General features: G+C 45.9%; 1 protein-coding gene across 2 annotated transcripts in view; it reads left to right on the forward strand.

Moving 5' to 3' along the window:
* Positions 1-14410, forward strand: part of KCNN4 (potassium calcium-activated channel subfamily N member 4) — a 135206-nt gene that overhangs the window by 93095 nt on the left and 27701 nt on the right. The window lies entirely within an intron of this gene.

A 14410-nucleotide genomic window follows, 5' to 3' on the forward strand; every position in this document is an offset into this window, starting at 1 on the left:
ATTATGTTCCTTTTTTTTTTTTTTTTAAAGTTCTGGATAGAGCGGAGAGGGGTTAAAGCCCATGTCAGGTTTTTGCTGGTGTCTGCGTTCCCATTATGGAGATTCACCCTCTCCATATGTCCTGGTAACCAATTATCACTGAGAGTGAAAAAAAATCCCACATTTTGGATTGTCCCCAGAACAGGAATTATCTTCCAATGGGGACAACCAGGGAGTCAGTTTCTTTGTTGTGACTATGAGACAGGAAGTGAGGAGGAATCTCCCCAATGGGACACAGCTGGCAAAAAAATGGTTATAATCCTCAGTGACTCTATCAAAAATGAGAAACAAAAGTTTTGCTTTTAGTTCTACTTTAAACACATAATTTGTAATAGGGGGAGTGGAGCATGCAATACCAAGATGCAACATGTCTTTTACCAGAGTCACAGTGTGATTTCTCACTACGTTGTTACATACTGACTAGTAAATAAGTAATAGTAGTATAATGTTATGATCTGTGCTGACTTTTACTAGTAATTTCCTTAAAATAATTATTTTGTCTCATTTAAAATGTTGCTTCCTGCTCTCCCACTGCAGTGCTCGGTGCTGGCATAGCTGAGTAACAGCCACACCCCTCAGCACAAGTGTCCACACAGAGAGGGGGCGTGTATGACCATGCCTGTTACTGAGAGCTGATTACTAAGAGCACTAGGACAGTCAGAATTTAGACTTCATGCATAACTGCTATAACAGAAGAGCATAGGCTGTTAATCAATGTTTATCTGACTTCCTATCTATTTCTGTGACTTGGGCTTCAAAATATGTAAAATGTGTCTATATTATTATGATATAACATGATATAATAATATAATACAATAGAATATATAATGTTGTAATATAATAAAATATAATATGATATAAAATATAAATAAAATACGATATAATATAATAGGATATAACATGATATAATAATATAATACAATAAAATATATAATGTTGTAAAATAATACAATATAATATGATATATTTAAATAAAATATAATATAATATAGCATGATATAATAATATAATACAATAAAATTAAATATATTTTTGTAATATAATACAATTTAATATGATATAATAAAATACAGTATAACATAATGTGTAATATAACATGATATAATACTATCATACAGTAAAAAATAATATAATAGAATAATTATTTATTTCAGGTACTTCTATAGTGCCATCAATTTACACAGCACTTTACATATATATTGTGAATTCACATCAGTCCCTAACCCTCAAGGGGCATACAATCTAAGGTCCCTAACTCACATTCATACATACACATAGGGTATACATACATACACTAGGGTCAATTTAGGTAATTAACCTACCAGCATGTCTTTGGAGTGTGGGAGGAAACGGGAGTACCCGGAGGAAACCCACGCAGGCACAGGGAGAACATGCAAACTCCAACCAGGTGGTGCCGTTGTTGGGACTCAAACCAAAGACCCTAGTACTGCCAGGCGGAAGTGCTAACCATTTACCCACTGTGCTGCCCCAGAATAGAATATAATATGAAATAAATAATAATATAATATTATACTATAATACAGCGGTTCTCAACCTGGGGGTCGCGACCCCTTTGGGGGTCGAACGACCATTTCCCAGGGGTCGCCTAAGACCATCGGAAAACACATATTTCCGATGGTCTTAGGAACCGAGACACCGCTGCAGTCTCCGGCGATGTGTGGGCGGGATGATACGCTGCTGTCACCTGGCCACACCTCCGGGATCGCTCAGCAGCTCCGCCTCCTCGCTGCTGATTGGCCACCGGAACTGTAGCTCAGGAGAGGCACACAGGCGGCCAATCACCGGCGAGGAGGTGGAGCTTGGAGAGGAGGAGCCGAGCGGCAGCGCGCGTACATCAAAGAAGACCGAGGGAGCTGCCGGAGCGAGTGAAGAGGAGAGCGGCCAGAGAAGGAAGACAGCTGACAGGTAAGTGAGAGAGCGAGCCCAGGCTGGAGCAGGGGTCAGCAAAGTAAGTATCATTGGTGTCAGTGGGAGGAATAGTGCCCCATCATTTGTGTCACTAATACCAACGATGGGGCACTATTCCTCCCCCCACTGACACCAACGATGGGGCACTATTCCTCCCCCCACTGACACCAACGATGGGGCACTATTCCTCCCCCCACTGACACCAACGATGGGGCACTATTCCTCCCCCAACTGACACCAACGATGGGGCACTATTCCTCCCCCCACTGACACCAACGATGGGGCACTATTCCTCCCCCTACTGACACCAACGATGTGGCACTATTCCTCCCCCCACTGACACCAACGATGTGGCACTATTCCTCCCCCCACTGACACCAACGATGGGGCACTATTCCTCCCCCCACTGACACCAACGATGGGGCACTATTCCTCCCCCCACTGACACCAACGATGGGGCACTATTCCTCCCCCCACTGACACCAGCGATGGGGCAGTATTCCTCCCCCCACTGACACCAATGATGGGGCACTATTCCTCCCCCCACTGACACCAACGATGGGGCACTATTCCTCCCCCCACTGACACCAACGATGGGGCACTATTTCCCCCCCCCCCTGACCCCAATGATGGGGCACTATTCTCCCCTCCACCACACTGACATCAATGATGGGGCACTATTCCTCCCACTGACACCAATGATGGGGCACTATTCCTCCCCCCACTGACACCAACGATGGGACACTATTTCCCCCCCCCCCCCCGACACCAACGATGGGACACTATTTCCCCCCCCCCCCACTGACACCAACGATGGGGCACTATTCCTCCCCCCACTGACACCAACGATGGGGCAGTATTCCTCCCCCCACTGACACCAACGATGGGGCACTATTCCTCCCCCCACTGACACCAGCGATGGGGCACTATTCCTCCCCCCACTGACACCAACGATGGGGCACTATTTCCCCCCCCCCCTGACCCCAATGATGGGGCACTATTCTCCCCTCCACCACACTGACATCAATGATGGGGCACTATTCCTCCCACTGACACCAATGATGTGGCACTATTCCTCCCACTGACACCAGTGATGGGGCACTACTCCCCCCACTGACACCAGTGATGGGGCACTATTCCTCCCACTGACACCAATGATGGGGCACTACTCCTCCCACTGACACCAATGATGTGGCACTATTCCTCCCACTGACACCAGTGATGGAGCACTACTCCTCCCACTGACACCAGTGATGGGGCACTACTCCCCCCACTGACACCAGTGATGGAGCACTACTCCCCCCACTGACACCAATGATGGGGCACTACTCCCCCCACTGACACCAATGATGGGGCACTATTCCTCCCACTGACACCAATGATGGGGCACTATTCCTCCCACTGACACCAACGATGGGGCACTATTCCTCCCACTGACACCAACGATGGGGCACTATTCCTCCCACTGACTCCAACGATGGGGCACTATTCCTCCCACTGACACCAACGATGGGGCACTATTCCTCCCACTGACACCAACGATGGGGCACTATTCCTCCCACTGATACCAACGATGGGGCACTATTCCTCCCACTGACACCAACGATGGGGCACTATTCCTCCCACTGACACCAACGATGGGGCACTATTCCTCCCACTGACACCAACGATGGGGCACTATTCCTCCCACTGACACCAACGATGGGGCACTACTCCCACTGACACCAGTGATGGGGCACTACTCCCACTGACACCAGTGATGGGGCACTACTCCCCCCACTGACACCAGTGATGGGGCACTACTCCCCCCACTGACACCAGTGATGGGGCACTACTCCCCCCACTGACACCAGTGATGGGGCACTACTCCCCCCACTGACACCAGTGATGGGGCACTACTCCCCCCACTGACACCAGTGATGGGGCACTACTCCCCCCACTGACACCAATGATGGGGCACTACTCCCCCCACTGACACCAATGATGGGGCACTACTCCCCCCACTGACACCAATGATGGGGCACTATTCCTCCCACTGACACCAGTGATGGGGCACTACTCCCCCCACTGACACCAGTGATGGAGCACTACTCCCCCCACTGACACCAATGATGGGGCACTACTCCCCCCACTGACACCAATGATGGGGCACTACTCCCCCCACTGACACCAATGATGGGGCACTACTCCTCCCACTGACACCAATGATGGGGCACTACTCCTCCCACTGACACCAATGATGGGGCACTACTCCTCCCACTGACACCAGTGATGGGGCACTACTCCCCCCACTGACACCAGTGATGGAGCACTACTCCCCCCACTGACACCAATGATGGGGCACTACTCCCCCCACTGACACCAATGATGGGGCACTACTCCTCCCACTGACACCAATGATGGGGCACTACTCCTCCCACTGACACCAATGATGGGGCACTACTCCTCCCACTGACACCAGTGATGGAGCACTACTCCTCCCACTGACACCAGTGATGGGGCACTACTCCCCCCACTGACACCAGTGATGGGGCACTACTCCCCCCACTGACACCAGTGATGGAGCACTACTCCCCCCACTGACACCAATGATGGGGCACTACTCCCCCCACTGACACCAATGATGGGGCACTACTCCTCCCACTGACACCAATGATGGGGCACTATTCCTCCCACTGACACCAATGATGGGGCACTATTCCTCCCACTGACTCCAACGATGGGGCACTATTCCTCCCACTGACACCAACGATGGGGCACTATTCCTCCCACTGACACCAACGATGGGGCACTATTCCTCCCACTGACACCAACGATGGGGCACTATTCCTCCCACTGATACCAACGATGGGGCACTATTCCTCCCACTGACACCAACGATGGGGCACTATTCCTCCCACTGACACCAACGATGGGGCACTATTCCTCCCACTGACACCAACGATGGGGCACTATTCCTCCCACTGACACCAACGATGGGGCACTATTCCTCCCACTGACACCAACGATGGGGCACTATTCCTCCCACTGACACCAACGATGGGGCACTATTCCTCCCACTGACACCAACGATGGGGCACTATTCCTCCCACTGACACCAACGATGGGGCACTATTCCTCCCACTGACACCAACGATGGGGCACTAATCCTCCCACTGACACCAACGATGGGGCACTATTCCTCCCACTGACACCAACGATGGGGCACTATTCCTCCCACTGACACCAACGATGGGGCACTATTCCTCCCACTGACACCAACGATGGGGCACTATTCCTCCCACTGACACCAACGATGGGGCACTATTCCTCCCACTGACACCAACGATGGGGCACTATTCCTCCCACTGACACCAACGATGGGGCACTATTCCTCCCACTGACACCAACGATGGGGCACTATTCCTCCCACTGACACCAACGATGGGGCACTATTCCTCCCACTGACACCAACGATGGGGCACTATTCCTCCCACTGACACCAACGATGGGGCACTATTCCTCCCACTGACACCAACGATGGGGCACTATTCCTCCCACTGACACCAACGATGGGGCACTATTCCTCCCACTGACACCAACGATGGGGCACTATTCCTCCCACTGACATCAGTGATGGGGCACTATTCATCCCACTGACACCAGTGATGGGGCACTATTCATCCCACTGACATCAGTGATGGGGCACTATTCCTCCCACTGATACCAACAATGGGGCACTATTCATCCCACTGACATCAGTGATGGGGCACTACTCCTTCCACTGACACCAATGACAGGGCACTATTCCTCCCACTGATACCAATGATGGGGCACTATTCCTCCCAATGACACCAATGACGTGGCACTATTCCTCCCACTGCAAAATTACAGTTATGAAGTAGCAATGAAAATAATTTTATGGTTGGGGGTCACCACAACATGAGGAACTGTATTAAGGGGTCGCGGCATTAGAAAGGTTGAGAACCACTGCTATAATACAATAAAATATAATGCAATATATTATAATATATTGATACCAGCATAACAATAGAATAGGAATACAGCATCTTACTAATGTCCCCTGATCATCAGGGAGGTCCAGGGGTCCATGGTTGAACCCGACAGAGGTTTTCATAAGTTTGTATAAATATTTGTAAAAGACTGGTGTTTCCCATTGGATTCCCACCAGTGCTGCAGTAACACATGATACAACGCACCATGCTATAAAAACAACCAATGTCATTGAATGACACCCCAATATATAAGTACTGTAGTATGCAACACACCCGCTGTATGCACTCCAAAGCATATGGTGCATGTGTTTATTATTTATTTCCAGTCTACATATATAGTGCTGAAAATGTATCCAGCACTTTACATACTGTACATGCCTTCGAGGAACTTACAATCTAAGGTCCCTGTCTCACATAGACATCGTACAGACAATTTTGACAGGAGCCACTTATTCCACCAGCACGTCTTTAGATCAAGGAGCTTACAATCTAAGGTGCCTATCTCATATACATACACAACTAGACTAGAGATAATTACCCTACCAGCATGTCTTTGGCATGTGGGGGGAAACTGGAGTACCTGGAGGAAATTCACATAAGCACAGGGAGAACATCCAAACTCTACGCAGGTGGTGTCCTGCTTGGGATTAGAACCAAAGGCCTGAATGCTTTTTCTTCTACAGCTGTGCATTAACCCAATGCATGTTAACATGCCAAGTACCATAACGTGAGTGTGGAAATGTAGTGCAATTGAACATACAAATGTAAAGGGGCCCCTTAAATAAAATTGTCAGGAATAAAGCATTAAGTCTGTCATAGCTTACCTTCCGAAATGTCAGTTGCCTGGCTGGGCTGTTGCTTTAGTAGTTTGAGTTGCTGACCAAGGGAAACCAAGGCAGGGGATAAAAATCAGAAGGCCTTATCTGCATGCTTGTTCCGGTTCTGTTAAGCACAGTATTGTGCCAAAAAGTCAGTAGGGCAGCCAAGCCACTAGCATTTTCAAATTTAGAAGTCAGCCATGGAGGCCTCCATGGTTCCCATAGGACCGGTTTCCTTTAATACTGGATCTTTTATTAAGTTGACACAGACTTGGCACAGGGAGTCCTCAGCCTCCTGTTCCCACTGATGTGCGGATTTATCATAATTACAGTTTTAGTCATTAAAGGAAGAGAGAGCCTCTGTTCACACCATTGACCTGTTCCTCCTGTAGGAAAAAGCAATTTGTAACTTGTTACCACCGAGAGGAAAAATAAGTCAATTAGAGTGTTTCTCTACCTCTTCCCCAGGCAAGGACTGGTGAGTTCTCGGATGGCTGTTTTTGGCTAGAAGCTCGCTTTTATTGTTACATTGTGCCATTTTGGTCTCAGTGGTTCAAGGACCACGTTCAGGATATGAATAATGAAGTGTGCTATTATGTTTGGATGACGCAATGTATGCTTAGCCCGGTATATTTGTGTACGGTGATCCAGGCACTTAAGGAATTGGCCAAGAATCAAGGTTTTATATTTATTTTGTGATAGGTGCTTTCACCAGAGCGTAATAGACTGTAGTTCATAGACTGTGGAGGAATGGATGAGCTTCAGTTTATACGCCAGTGTTAATATTTCAAAAACTTTATGATTTTAAAAATTTTTGGTTTTTAAAAAAAAGCTTAGTAGTATAGTTTGTCTTATATGTATTGTGCAAAGCCCTGTAGTGTGTAGGGGTAAGGAGTATGCCATACACAGCTCAGCGTACAAAGTGCAGTGGTCAAGAGTATGTCCTTTACAACCCAGAGTGTAGTAGTCAGGAGTATGTGATACACTGGCCAGCGTACAAAGTGCAGTAGTCAAGAATGGGTCCTTTACAACCTAGAGTGCAGTGGTCAGGAGCTTGTAATACACAGCCCAGCGTGCAAAGTGCAGTGGTCAAAAATATATCATATACAGTGCAGAGTGCAATGGTCAAGAGTATGTCATTCACAGACCAGCAAACAGAGTGCAGTGGTCAGCAGTTTGTAATACACAAGCCCAGTGTACAAAGTGCAGTGGTCAAGAGTATGTCATATACAGTCCAGAGTGCAGTGGCCAAGAGTATGTAATTCACAGTCGAGAGTGCAGTGGTAAGGAGTATGTACTGCACATCCCAAGATACAGTGTGCAGGGCTCTGGAGTATGTAATGTACATTCCAGTATACCACATTCAGAGCACTAGAGTGTATAAGCTACAGCCCGGCATATAGAATGCAGTGATCAGGAGTAAATAATATACAGTCCACTATACAGAGTACAGGAGTCAGAAGTATGTAATCTGAGCTGCAGACCAGGACAAGGTGCCTTTTTATTGTGCAGTCCCACGAAAATCCATGATGACCACAGAGAGACATACAGGTGAAACTCGAAAAATTAGAATATCGGGCAAAAGTTCATTTATTTCAGTTATGCAACTTAAAAGGTGAAACTAATATATGAGATAGACTCATTACATGCAAAACAAGATAGTTCAAGCCGTGATTTGTCATAATTTTGATGATTATGGCTTACAACTCATGAAAACCCCAAATCCACAATCTCAGAAAATGAGAATATTGTGAAAAGGTGCAATATTCTCGGCTCAAAGTGTCCCACTCTAATCAGCTAATTAAGCCATAACACCTGCAAAGGGTTCCAGAGCCTTTAAATGGTCTCTCAGTCTGGTTCAGTAGGAATCACAATCATGGGAAAGACTGCTGACCTGACAGTTGTGCAGAAAACCATCACTGACACCCTCCATAAGGAGGGAAAGCCTCAAAAGGTAATTGCAAAAGAAGTTGGATGTTCTCAAAGTGCTGTATCAAAGCACATTAATAGAAAATTATGTGGAAGGGAAAAGTGTGGAAGAAAAAGGTGCACGAGCAGCAGGGATGACCGCAGCCTGGAGAGGATTGTCAGGAAAAGGCCATTCAAAAGTGTTGGGGACTTTCACAAGGAGTGGACTGAGGCTGGAGTCAGTGCATCAAGAGCCACCACACACAGACGGATCCTGGACATGGGCTTCAAATGTTGTATTCCTCTTGTTAAGCCGCTCCTGAACAACAAACAATGTCAGAAGAGTCTTACCTGGGCTAAAGAAAAACAGACCTGGTCTGTTGTTCAGTGGTCCAAAGTCCTCTTTTCTGATGAGAGCAACTTCTGCATCTCATTTGGAAACCAAGGACCCAGAATATGGAGGAAGAATGGAGAGGCACACACTGCAAGATGCTTGAAGTCTAGTGTGACGTTTCCACAGTCTCCTGGCCACTGGCACTACTTTAGATATACTCCTTTGGCTGCTGATATCCACTGCCATCATCCCTGGTAGGCTCCATCTGTTGCTGTTGGCATCACTCCAGGTATGCTCAATCTGTAGCTCAAGATCACTGGCCTTGTTCCTGGCCATGTTTGCTGAACTCTGCTCCTTCAAGTCCTTGTAGCTGGGCACCTCTGATCCTCTCCCTCTAGTAGCCCCATCAATTTCCTCAATAGTAGCTTGCCCATCTCTGATGGTGGTTCTATCTCATCTTCCTGCTACAATTGCCAGTATCTCAAGAAGCGACCTGGGGGGGGGGGGGGGTGGAAGGCAGATGAGTCCAAACCCCCATGAAGGGATCCCTGGTAAAAACATCCAACCCTTAAGCCAGCCATACATGGTTTGAAATTTGGTCAGTGCAGCAGGGACGGGCTGAATTTCAGTCCATTTATGGGAAGGGAGGTTGCACAGAAGTTGCTCTACCAATCAACTTCTGTACAATCGCCCTGTTGAATTATCCCCGCTCGACCAACAGTGCCTGCTATAGCCGACAGTGCTGATCAGTGTTTTCCTATGGCGGGGAAGTCTCCCAGCTATCACAATACAATAGCTCAGTGGGAAGGATTCCTCCATCCACCTTGAATATGTGGATGGGGGCATTGAGTTTTTTTTTTTTTTCATTCAATTCATTGGTTGATTCATCTATGGGCTGCCTCAGACTCTGCTCCTTGGGAACCCACCTGGAGTCAGCGTAGGGTCCAGTTTGCTCGGTTTGTGACAAGTAGAGAAGTCAGGTCATCAAGCTAAATGTGATGGCTGGAAAGACTGTGTAAATCCCAGGACTGGATGGAAAAATATACAAATCCTTTGGCAGATAAAACAACTCCCATATGTATTTAGCTGCTTGCCTGAAGATCAACTTCAGTCACTGAAGACTTCCAAGGGATTAGCATTCATTATTTGAACCAGGAGGGGGCACTTCTCATTTAATGGCATGTATAAACATAAAATATATCCATTCGGATCTAACCATTTTCAAACATGATTTGCTATTTCTGGATAGCCACCCAACCAGCTGCCCAGTGCCTAAGGGAAATAATGACTAGACAGGTTACCAGACCAATCTAGATTGCAACTGCTCCCCCTCTCATAAGCAGCTACTGTCAGACCCTCCTGTGCTACCTCCTGCTATGGAGAAAAACCCTTCTTGCAGCTATAAACAAACCATGATCTGCTTGCATTGCATAGAGACCCAATGTGATGATGTCACTGGGTCTAAAAATAAAGTATGCAAAGAAAATGGAAAGGTTTTATTTAAAAAATGTCACTAGCTTGTTGATGAGGGTGAAAAAAAAGAAACCAGGGAAAGAATATAGGCAGATTAAACTTTAGAGGGGCATATGTTCATAAGGTATTGGTCAAGGGTTGTATTGTGACAGGTTCTCTCGTACCAGGGGTTTCTGCATGTTTCTGCCTGTAACTGTCACCTAATAATTCTGCAGCTTCCAGTGATCCTTGCAGTCACTTTACACCTGAACAGGGGCGGACTGAAAACTCATGGAGCCCCCGGGCAATAGGGGATCATGGAGCCCCTGTGTCCTTGCCCAAACTCAAAAAAGCCTATGAAAAAGGTACCAGGGGCATCTCATGGGGCCCCCTACTGACCCCGGGCCCTCGGGCAGTGCCCGAGTTTCCAAATGGTCAGTCGGCCCCTGCACCCGAATGTGAGTCAGCCATTGGTATAAATGTGTGCTTTGACGGTGAAGCACAGACCGCTGCCAGCCATCCACTTCCAGATACCAAGATGCTGAATAATTAGCTATAGGATAGAGTTCCATGCCTTTTCCTAACACTTTTCTGGTATAGAGATGAGTGAAATTAAGAGTTTTCATTTCCCTGAAATTTCTGCAAATTTCCGGAGATTTCAGGGAAATGTCAGCATTTGAGAGAAATGCACTGAAGTCAGTGGGGAAAGTGGAATTAAAGTGGATCTTCTGGCCCCTTCCTTTAATAAACCACCAGGACTAATTAAATGTGCAATTAAAAGTAAAATAACTTATACATACACATCTGCTTAGGCAGGCCATAGATGATGCAGTTTTCTTCCTTGCAATCATGGATTGCAGGAAAGAAAATTGCTCAATTCCACCATCAACACAGTCGGTGTCCCAGCCAGGGGAACATAATGATTATTGCTCGCAGCTATAGCCACTGGGAAATATCGTATGTAAAAACCTGACATGGTGGTTGTACCCAAGTTGATCAATGGATTGACTTGGGTACAATCAGCCTGTCCATACATGGATCGAATCTCGGCCAGTCCCTGCTGTACTGAGGTTCAAACTATCTATGGCCGGCTTAAATCTTGTCTTCACTCAGTCCCCCTTGTCTGTCCACCCCCTTCTCTGCAATCATTCGTGGCTGGCTTTTGCTTTCTTGTTGTCTGGTTGCCCAAGTGATGAACCCTGCACCAGGTCTCATGCATGCACTTTAAGAGTACTTCCCAAGATTTTGTTTAATCCTATTTTTCAGCAAGAGCTCCCTGGAAGGCACTGGTGATGTAGCCTTCCCATGGTGCATCTGTGAGGCCCTGGCTATGTCACCAGTGCCCCTACAGACTGGAAAGTGGATTTCACTGATAGGCAGTTAGCTGCATATACAGTTGTGTTCAAAATAATAGCAGTGTGTTGAAAAAAGTGAATAAAGCTCAAAATCCTTCTAATAGCTTTTATTTCCATACACACAAATGCATTGGGAACACTACACATTCTATTCCAAATCAAAACATGAAGAAAAATATATCAAATTTGTGTTGTTCCTCTAAACAAATTGAAGAAAAGTGAATATTAGACTGTTCAAAAAAATAGCAGTGTTTGTATTCTTCTTTACAAACTCAAACATTCACTATATAAACTGAAAAATGTTTGAAGATTTTGCTTTCCTTTGAATCACTTAATGAATATTTAGTTGTATAAGCACTGTTTCTGAGAACTGCTGTACATCTGTGTTGCATGGAGTCAACCAACTTCCGGCACCTGTGAACAGGTATTCCAGCCTAGGATGATTGGACTACATTCCACAGTTCTTCTCTATTTCTTGGTTTTGCCTCAGAAACTGCATTTTTGATGTCACCCCACAAGTTTTCTATTGGATTAAGATCCGGGGATTGGGCTGGCCACTCCATAACGTCAATCTTGTTGGTCTGGAACCAAGATGTTGCACGTTTACTGGTGTGTTTGGGATCGTTGTCTTGTTGGAACACCCATTTCAAGGGCATTTCCTCTTCAGCATAAGGCAGCATGACCTCTTCAAAAATTCTGATGTATTTAAACTGATCCATGATCCCTGGTATGCGATAAATAGGCCCAACACCGTAGTATGAGAAACATCCCCATATCATGATGTTTGCGCAACCATGCTTCACTGTCTTCACAATGTACTGTGCTTGAATTCAGTGTTTGGGGGTCGTCTGACAAACTGTCAATAGACCTAAAAAGAACAATCTTACTTTCATCAGTCCACAAAATATTGCGCCATTTCTCTTTAGGTCAGTCAATGTGCTCTTTGGCAAATTGTAACCTCTTCAGCACATGTCTTTTTTTCAACAGTGGGACTTTGCGGAGGCTTCTTGCTTGGCTTCACATAGGCATCTTCTAATTGTAACAGTACTCACAGGTAACTTTAGACCTTCTTTGATCTTCCTGGAGCTGATTGTTGGCTGAGTCCTTGCCATTTTGGCTATTCTTCAATCCATTCGAATGGTAGTTTTTTCGCTTTCTTCCACGTCTTTCAGGTTTTGGTTGCCATTTAAAGCATTTGCGATCATTTTAGCTGAGCAGCCTATCATTTTCTGCACTTCTTTATATGTTTTACCCTCTCCAATCAAATTTTTAATCCAGGTACGCTGTTCTTCTGAACAATGTCTGGAACGACCCATTTTCCTCAGAATTTCAAAGAGAAATGCACTGTAACCAGCATGTACAACATTTGCTGCCTTCCTTCCTTAAATAAGGGCAATAATTGCCACCTGTTTTTCAAAGAATGAATGACCTCACTAATAGAACTCCACACTGCTATTATTTTGAACATGCCCCTTTCAATTAGTGATTCAATTACACAGAATCAGCAGAATGTATGTCATGACTGTTGGGTCTGTTGGATTTCTATTACTCTGCTACACCTGCTAGTAAATTATTTGCCATGCCAAATATCATTTCTACCAAAAACAGTGATTGATCAGGTTAGTGATGTCTGACTGCTATTAATTTGAACACAACTGTATGTTTGATATGTTGCATGTACAGTGCTGTGAAAAATAAAAAAGTATTTGCTCCCTTTATTATATATTTAGGTGAAACTCAAAAAATTTGAATATCGGGCAAAAGTTCATTTATTTTAGTAATGCAACTTAAAAGTTGAAACTAATATATCAGATAGACTCATTACATGCAAAGCAAGATAGTTCAAGCCGTGATTTGTCACAATTGTGATGATTATGGCTTACAGCTCATGAAAACCCCAAATCCACAATCTCAGAAAATTAGAATATTGTGAAAAGGTGCAATATTCTCGGCTCAAAGCGTCCCACTCTAATCAGCTAATTAAGCCATAACACCTGCAAAGGGTTCCTGAGCCTTTAAATGGTCTCTGTCTGGTTCAGTAGGAATCACAATCATGGGAAAGACTGCTGAGCTGACAGCTGTGCAGAAAACCATCATTGACACCCTCCATAAGGAGGGAAAGCCTCAAAAGGTAATTGCAAAAGAAGTTGGATGTTCCCAAAGTGCTGTATCAAAGCACATTAATAGAAAATTATGTGGAAGGGAAAAGTGTGGAAGAAAAAGGTGCACAAGCAGCAGGGATGACAGCAGCCTGGAGAGGATTGTCAGGAAAAGGCCATTCAAAAGTGTTGGGGACTTTCACAAGGAGTGGACTGAGGCTGGAGTCAGTGCATCAAGAGCCACCACACACAGATGGATCCTGGACATGGGTTTCAAATGTCGTATTCCTCTTGTCAAGCCGCTCCTGAACAACAAACAACGTCAGAAGCGTCTTACCTGGGCTAAAGAAAAACAGACCTGGTCTGTTGTTCAGTGGTCCAAAGTCCCCTTTTCTGATGAGAGCAACTTTTGCATCTCATTTGGAAACCAAGGACCCAGAGTATGGAGGAAGAATGGAGAGGCACACACTGCAAGATGCTT

The sequence above is a fragment of the Staurois parvus genome, unplaced genomic scaffold (genome assembly GCF_062004578.1).
Source record: "Staurois parvus isolate SC_StPar_1 unplaced genomic scaffold, SC_StPar_1.0 ptg000163l, whole genome shotgun sequence".
Taxonomy (NCBI): domain Eukaryota; kingdom Metazoa; phylum Chordata; class Amphibia; order Anura; family Ranidae; genus Staurois; species Staurois parvus.